Here is an 8,045-nt window from a genome sequence, read left to right on the forward strand (position 1 = left end):
GCGAAAATAATGTATTTATTGTGAGCAGAGCAGCGCATCACAACACAAACACAAACACTTTATAATACACATTATACCTGCTAAATGTCAGCATGTTAGCATTGTCGTGTTAGCATTTAGCTCAAAGCACCACTGTGCCTATAAGTACAGTCTCACAGAGCAGCAAGCATGGCTGTAGAGTTTGTCTTGTTCTTTTATTTAAACATTTCAGACCTTTCTGAAGGCCAAAGTAAAAGGATGTTGGATGGACCAGCAGCATATTCAGACAGTCCCTAAAGTTGTCTTCATTTCATTTTCACAACTGCCATTTCTGAAAAAAACAAAAAAAACAGAAGAAAAGCATTTATGCGTTTTAGCAAGCTTCAGTTCTAAACTAACGAAACAACAAAGATGTTTTAAAGACGGTATTAACTCATTATTAAACATCGCATGCTGTTTAGTGGTTCGGCTCTTTCAGCCAATCAATAAAAACTTGGGGAATAAATTGGACGCCCTGTTTTAAGGTTGTAATAAGGTTTTCTGGCTGGTCACCGCGGTGTGTTTTACCTGCTGGTGTCAGTCTGTTCCATTACTGGTCTGTTCCTGTCTGGCCTGGTGTGGGAGCAGGCGGTCTGATGGAGAAAGCACACCTCTGGAGAGCGGCCCAGTCTGCCCCGTCACTAAGGGCTGGTGGGGGTTGGTGTCTGCCTGTGAAACGCATCAAGGCCGTCACCTCATGCACTCTGTGTGTGTGTGTTTAAAGGTAATATGTGAATTTACATGTATTAATTGCTTTGTATTGCCAATGTGTGAACGAATTGTGTGGAACTTAAATACTGAGACCTTCTCAACTTTCTCTGTTGCCAATAACATCCTGAGGACTGATTTCTATGTAAAGGACTCTGGGCGTTTTTTTCCCGTGAAAATCCAAAGGATGTGACGTTCTGCACGGTACTGAGTCCATTGACTCTGTTCAGCTCGCCTACAGCACTAACAGTGTGTAGCTAACGTACTGTAGCAAAGTACTGTCTTGAGTGGATAACATCAGCTAATTAATTCAGACTCCCGAGAAACAGGAAGCTGGCTACAGTTCACTTAATGGCCACCGGTGTCATTAATAACAAGGATCTTCTGAAGATTGCACATAGCACCTTTAAATGAGACATAACCTGTTCATTTTTAGAAAAAAAATACAAAAAATAAATAAAATCCATTATTGTTCTCATCCTGTCTGTCTGAATATACCTGTATTCACCCTCTGTCTGAATATACCTGTATTCACCCTCTGTCTGAATATACCTGTATTCACCCTCTGTCTGAAACACTCAGCCCAGTCTGCTCTGATTGGCTTGAGCAAAAATATGTTGCACCTTTACAAAGGTAGTTCTCAAGCTGTGGGGCGGTATATTCTAATGAGCCCACAAGTGACATCAAAGAACGTATATTGCAGAGAAGTGAAAGTCAATTGTTCCGTTGCAACATCAGCGCCCAGCAGCAGCGCTACGCTTCCGCCATTTTGGACTGAAAGAGACGACCAGACGCCAGTAAAACGTCTGTCTAAAAAGTGACTTACAAAGGTAAAACAAAATGATATCTATTCTATTGTTATATTCTACTGACTTGTGTCCTGTGTTGAACAATAACATTTTAAAATATGATAAGCATTTTCAGTCCAAAATGGCAGCAGCAGCTGTTTTCTTTGCTTCTATACTCTTTGGTGACATGTTTTCTTACCTAAGCAGCCCACAAAAAACTGACAGGGTTGTCTTATTTCACAGTTTGTGGGTTGGTAGTTCCTCCAGATACTGAAATGTATGAGCACAAGCACTGAAAAAGTGAGTTTTTTCATCTCACGTCCCCTTTAAGTGGTAGAACAGCAGTAAGTTGAACTGGACTGAATGATTTAGTTTCACAGCGTCCCTGAATTTTTGAACTCTATTAAAGCTATTTTGATTTATGTCGGCATTTTATACCACAAATTCATCCAACTTCCTGAATGGACCTGTTACTACATATGACCAAATCAATCACTGATTCTGATTAATATGATTCCATGCTATTCATGTCCTTTATGCAGCGTAAGCCAGAGCACCCTGAGGGCCTCCTGGACCTCTTTTCTTCTAATGAAGTTGCAGCATAGATGCAGTACAGGTGTGCAGAACGAGGAAGGCTGTTATTCACAGTCTCTGTGACTGCAACGTCAAACCGAGCCTGGAATGAGTAAACATCTTTCAACACTGAACAGCACTCAGCTGCTGGCCTGTTGCAGCTTCGTCTTCTTCGCTGGAAGAACTCTGCTGGATATTTTCAGAGCCAAAATATGTTGAATCCTTCCCCCAAAGTATGCGAAGTGTGGGAAAGGAAGACGCAAACCACCAGTGAACAAAAGACACTTGGCCACCTCAGACTGCCTGGACGCATGTCACAGACAGACATCCATTAATAGGAAATGCTTTGATATTAGAGACAAACACAATCTGCAATTACATTTCCAAAAATGAAAGCACAGGCGCGCTGCTAGTGTAACAAAGAAGGTCTCTAAAAACCAAGAAAAATGTGAAAAGAGGGAAGCTGGTTCCTCCATCTGGAATAGATATGCTGTCAGCAGGCTGCGTCCCGAGCCGAGCTGAGATAATACTTGGACTGGGGCTTCAGTTTTCTATAATATTCTGCACATTATGGTCCCAACTGACAACGCAGCACTGTACAATCTACTCCCAACAACAATGTTGTGACCTTACTGGGCTGCCATCTGGCAACTAGTCCTCAATATCGTCAATACATATATAAGGATAACAAATGTGCTCTTGACTTGATTCACTGCACGCACCAATGTCTTAACTCTGTCGGAGCTGGAACAGCAGGGGGTGACTTCAGCCACCATTGATGTGCACTATGTGTTTACACTGAGCCTGGGGGCGTGTCAGCAGATACTTTTCACTTTCCCCTCAGCAAGCCCGCCTAATCTCTGCTCTTTAATTAACTGCCGCTAATTAGAGACGAAGGCATGCAGCCGTGGGTCAGGGACCATAAAACACTTCACAATCTAGCAGAAGATCTCTCTTGCTCTGTGTGCCCTCTGCCTCTCACTTTCCCTTTTCTCCTTTTTCCCCTTTTCTCTCCAGGCATCAGCAAAATTATGATGGATCCCATTTATTTGGCGCAATAGTGGAAATATAAGTGGGGAAAACTTGAGCTAAAGCTCCTCACCAGAGTGGCAAGCTCAGCACTACTGCATTTTGGTTCACATGAAATTTAAAGTATTTCTCTGAATGATGTGAATGCACTGTAGAAAGCTGTAGAAAGTTTCACATTAATTAAAGGAAACAAAAGGGGACAAAAACTCTGACATTGTGATCCAAATAACGCTCACATTACATTATCTTTCTGGTGTTGCTTTATTTCAAAAAATGCGTATTTTCTGGGGTCAGTAGCCTAACCTGGCAATGTGTTCTCATACAATGGTTCCCACCTGAGGCCTCTACTACGAAGCAGGATTCGGGGTTAGCGAGGTAGATTCAGGGTTAACCCTTCAGGGTTTTCAGTCCTAAAACGGTGGATCACTTCTCACTGGGATAGATCGTCACGGTAACTTATACTGAACAGCTAACCTGCTTCGGAGCAGGCTTTCAACCAGGAGGTTGTTCGCTGTTCGTGTCTCGTGTGAAACTAAAAGTAACGTCGACTTATTTTGTCACGTCAGTCTTTAGTCACGTGAGATGGTAGTCAGTGAAGTTAACGTCAACCAAAACTGTTTCCTAACCTGAATTAAGTGGTTGTGAACTTCCTGTAAAAAAACAGAAGTTTATTTTGAAAGGACACTATGCATGTAACAAGCATATATTGACACGCCGTCCCCAGTCCGTCCAAAAGTAACACAAGAGGGGTACCCGGTGCGCCACTCAAAAAGCGGCGGTATTTGATGAGTTGGGAGTGAGAATATGTTGACGGTTCATATGATATCTTACAAAAAGTTATTCCTCATTTTTTGTGCGTTTTCCTACAAATGTCTAGCAACATGTGACGCACGTGTCAATTTCCGCTCATTACAATATTTTCAAAATAAATTCCGTCTTCACAGGACACATCTTGGTGAGGTTTAGGCAACAAAACTGAGGACAAGACTGTGGTTCAGGTTTCAATGACTCCGGTAGTGACATAACTTACATATGGAAGTTACGTGACAAATAAATCAATATTGACTTCTGGTTCCACACAGGGTACCAACATCGGTCTCCCACCCATCGACCCAGACCTCCTCCCTACGCTGTATTTGTCGCCCTTTATCAGCGGGCTACCACCAGGTCTGAGAGTGAAGGCAATGTGGAAGTACCTTAAACCTGAATTCTTTCTACCAGCCAGCAGGGGGCGACTCCTCTGTATAGAAGTCCATGAGAAAATGAGTCTACTTCTCTCTTGATTTATTCCCTCAGTAAACATTGTAAACATCAGTTTATGGTCTCAATCTCTAGTTTCAAGTCTTCTTCAATACAGCATGATGTTCATTTAGTAAATGATGGTCCCATTTAGAGTCAGATAGACCATAAAGCAGGGGATGCTTTAGGGCGGGGCTACCTTGTGATTGACAGGTCGCTACCACGGCGTTGTCCGGTCTGGGAGTTGTCCGTGTTTTCGTTTTAGAACTTTAACCCTTTCACAGTGTGTTTTCACTTCATCAAAGTTAATTAGAACATTTTTGGTCGCCTGAAAATGTCTTGTCAATTGTTAATGTTCGATTGTACGTAACTCCAACCTCTCATGTTTCTTTGGTGACGACCAAAACGTGGCATATACATGGATTACAGTGCATTACTCTTCGTAGATATATGTAGCTATGAACGGTGTATGAGAACAGCCTGAGCCCGGCGATCTCCATATTTCCATTCATAGCTCACTGGATGTTTAAAGTCTTCTCTTTGTGTGGTTTTGGAAATGTGTTCTTGGGAGTTCCTCTGAGAAAGAAGGCGACAGTGAACTAGTTGTCACCTTTAAAGAAACCCCCACCACCCGTAAAAAACAAACAAACAGGAGGGACCAACAATAAGATTCCTCCGCTGACCTCTCCACCTTGAGTTGTAATTTGGATTCAACAGTGGCTCCGAGCCACACGGTCGGGTTGCAGTTTGACATTTTTACCAGACGGTTCACATGGCGCTCTCTCAGTGTCATCATCCTCCCCCCACACACACACACACACACACACACTATGGAAAATGACATTTGGAAACAAACGTTAATACGTGTTCACAGTGAATACCACAGCGTATGAGTGTAACGAATGCCTTCACCGCAGGACAAAGGAACGTCTGTTGCTCCAGCCGCTCTTTGAAATCTTTGGACAATTTCATAAGGTCTTTTTCTACCCGGTGTGACTGCAGCTGTGGCAAACCTCCAGACCATCTGACCACCTCTGACTCCAGGCAGCCGTACCGCAGAGAACTCATCTCACAACCATGAGAGATGGTCCAACCACGCGCATGCAGAGCCAGCAATGAACCCAGGCTAATTAAGTACACAGATCCTCCCCAACCCTTCGAAACCAAGGACATGGAGACACACAGACAGACATAACCCTAATGGAGATGAGGCTTGGGTACAAAACTCTTCTCCTTTCCTCCATTACCCCGCATCAATCCTACAAACCACAAACTGAAATAAAAAAAATAGATTTATAAACTTCACCAGATTGAATTAGACTCTACAGGTGTTCACGTTATTGTGTCCATTCATCATAAATTGAAAAATAAACGACACAAAAAATGAGAACTTATTTTAAATTTGGCATTTTCAACATTCTATTGTGTTGGACATTGTCCCAATTACATCCAGTTTCTTAGTTAACAAGCCTGTTGGGTGGACGGTGTCCTACATTCGGGAGTCCCATGGGAAATTATACTGGTGTAACAAAATGCCAAAGAAGTCAACGTGATCAAATAGGTGCCGTTAGAGATGACTCAGGATTGCCGTTATGAATCATACAAGCACTAAAACCTGGATGGCCGGTCCGGCTTCTGAGGGAGTCTCTGTCTACTACTGAGAGATGGCCTCCACCCTGCATGACCTCAAAACAGGCTTTTAATGAAGAGGCCCCGTCACCAGTGAAACCCCAGGGTGCCTGCAGGACAGCACATTTCATTTCTCCTCCAGTTAATTCATGAGACGACTCTTACCGCGGGTTTGTCTCATTTCTGAACTGATTACCAATCACGGAGCAGATTCCCTCGGCTCCACTAATGAAAATCTGGTTGGAAGCAAATGAGTGCATGCATTTAAATGAGGAATTACTTCTTCTTTTTTTATTACTCTCTTTCTTTTGAGAGTTAAAGAGAGGAAAGGTTGGATATATGATTCAGAATAAACGTTATCCTTATATCTAACACCACTATTGGCCATGGGACACATTACAGTACAGCCTGCAATCTACAGTATGGTTGTATAAATCAAGTACCAATAAAATACTTACAGTTTCATACTGGTACGTAAATATTCTGTAGGTACAGAGGAAGAAAGCAAGAGTGTGGCGAACAAGGGAGGGACAATTGGGCATTTTAGAGGAAAGGGGAAATAAATGATACTTGCATTTTTGTAGTGCATTGTACTTGCATCAAGAACCTTTGGGGTAACCTATAGTCTTGTTTTCTTCCACAGTACCTACATTTAAGTACCAGTAACTGGTGAGTATTTTCATTCATACAGTGAAATGACAGGCTGAATAACAAAGGGTTAGTAGTGTTTACTATTCCCGCTATAGGTTAATATTTCAGGACCTATATTCAGGTGAGTTATGTATTTTTGTAAACAGTTGTATATTTACATGTCCAGCAGACATATGTAATATATTTCATCCAGAAGACCACTGCTCATGTCCAGTGTGAAACCAACAGCACGTTGTCTTTGGGTTCATGACGTTCGTTTCATTTTCACTTCCCAAACGTAGGAAGTTTAAGCCAAACTACAAACTTTTTTCATAAAACTTACTAAGTGGTTTTGTTGACACCAAGGGATGTGACAAAGCATCAGTATGTGATGAGTTGGGATGAAACCAGGTTGGTCTGTGGTGTGTGTCAGTCATCAGAGCTCCACGACTGCATTTAAAGGAGAATGTAATTAGTCAACAAGCAGCAGCTGCTGTGTTAATCAGCTCACCTGCTGCCGCTGCTCTGATGAGCCGTCCTCACACCTCTCACACCTCTCACACCTGTCTCTGCTGCAGCTGAATACCAACCATGCTCACCTGCACACGCTCATTTAGCTCATTGTGATTTTACTTTTATTAGGAATTCGGGATGTTAATAATTAACCGTTTAACCGCTAACCGACATTCAGCATTTTAACCGATTAACGCTATCTTAATCTGCCACACACACGGACACTCGTTAAAGTTACATCGCGCTGACAGACTGTATTTGTGTGGCTGCGGCGGCGAGCACGAAGTCTGACAACCTGCTAAACTAAATTAAATGTGCGGTGAAGACTTTCACTGGGAAAGTTGCGGCATGCCCGCGACACTACACGCAGCATCGTAGCTGCTAAGTTAACGCTCCCGGACGGTGAACTGGAGACTCAGTTGTCTGTTGTGCTCATACACTGCAGCTGGCCCACTGCTGCATGCGAGGCACAAATCTTGTCGGTTAACGGTTAATAATTGGTTAACAAGGGTCAGTTAACGGTTAAGAATTGTTTTCAAAATTAGCATCCCTATTAGGAATTTAAAAGCACAACAACTCAAAAGAGTATCATGACACAAAAATCCCAGACGAGAGCACTTAAAAGCATTACTAAAAACCTTGATGGAAAAAAACAAACACAATACATGGAAACAAACAAATTACAACATAAACCTACTTGTTCCCCTATACGCCTGTGGTTCAAACTCCCTCTCTTAAAAGTGAACCATCAACACTTCCCACAAAGACACCTTAACTTTGGTTTCAAATATTCCCTTTGTTTGACGTTGTTTAATATGCAGAGGCAGGTTGTGGCTAATTGTTTGCTAATGAATGCTAGATATTGATGCGTTACTGAAGTCAGTAGGTAACACGTTCTCATCCCAACTCATCATATAC

At 42.4% G+C, this 8,045-nt stretch overlaps 1 long non-coding RNA gene across 2 annotated transcripts; it reads right to left on the reverse strand.

Annotated features, from left to right (window-relative positions):
• On the reverse strand, positions 1 to 7,064 carry LOC141757632 (uncharacterized). Of its 2 annotated transcripts, none has more exons than XR_012591686.1 (3): positions 6,958 to 7,064; positions 547 to 687; positions 1 to 310 (listed from the first exon to the last, which is right to left on the reverse strand). It is a non-coding gene; the product is annotated as an uncharacterized LOC141757632 (long non-coding RNA). The 2 variants fall into 2 exon arrangements; XR_012591685.1 differs by lacking the exon at positions 6,958 to 7,064 and adding an exon at positions 1,714 to 1,784.
• Between the last annotated feature and the right edge of the window lie 981 nt (positions 7,065 to 8,045).

The sequence above is a fragment of the Sebastes fasciatus genome, chromosome 19 (genome assembly GCF_043250625.1).
Source record: "Sebastes fasciatus isolate fSebFas1 chromosome 19, fSebFas1.pri, whole genome shotgun sequence".
Lineage (NCBI taxonomy): Eukaryota > Metazoa > Chordata > Actinopteri > Perciformes > Sebastidae > Sebastes > Sebastes fasciatus.